Here is a 730-nt window from a genome sequence, read left to right on the forward strand (position 1 = left end):
TCCAGCCAGGTCCATATCTCGAATATGTGGGGTTGTAAATATCTCTATTAATAAGTAAAATATAAAATAATTATAACAATTAATAAAGTATAGATATCTTCACGTTATTCACAATTTTCAAGTGTTTTTAGATAGGGAGAAGTCTCCTAGTGGCGGACACCTAAGGTTATTTATAAATAAATCAAAAAATATTTTACAAAATGTTAATAAATTATGATTTATGTTAGATAACAACGTTAAAAACTAAATTAACAAAACCGCAATCTTTGCTAAAAATTTAATACTGTAATCAATCTCTGGTATCAAAAAAATAGATTTTAACAGTGGCAACTAGTACCGGACATTTCAAAATAACCTGCATCAATCACATATGTAGCTATCTCTACACTTTGGAATGTTTGAAATGTGTCTTTGACGAATATTCTTAGATATTGCAAAAAAAATCACTATTTATCCACCCTTTTGGCTGGGCCACACCGATGCTCTCAGCTGGAGCATTCATCATAAGATTTTCATTCTTTGACTAGGAAATAAAAATAATGAGGGTATATGTTGTGACCGTTAGCACTCATACAGAACAAAATTAAACTAGTTGGTTTGGTATTTAGCCTTGAGGCAAGTTACATGAACTTCCCGATATGTGTGATAATCGAGTTAATCAAAAATATGTGAATGTGTAAATAATATACTTCATCAATCCTACTTTAAAAAAACGATAATAATTTTAGCA

Source organism: Ctenocephalides felis, unplaced genomic scaffold (assembly GCF_003426905.1).
Source record: "Ctenocephalides felis isolate EL2017-DRISC unplaced genomic scaffold, ASM342690v1 CF-g0.4_SCAFFOLD_01492, whole genome shotgun sequence".
Taxonomy (NCBI): domain Eukaryota; kingdom Metazoa; phylum Arthropoda; class Insecta; order Siphonaptera; family Pulicidae; genus Ctenocephalides; species Ctenocephalides felis.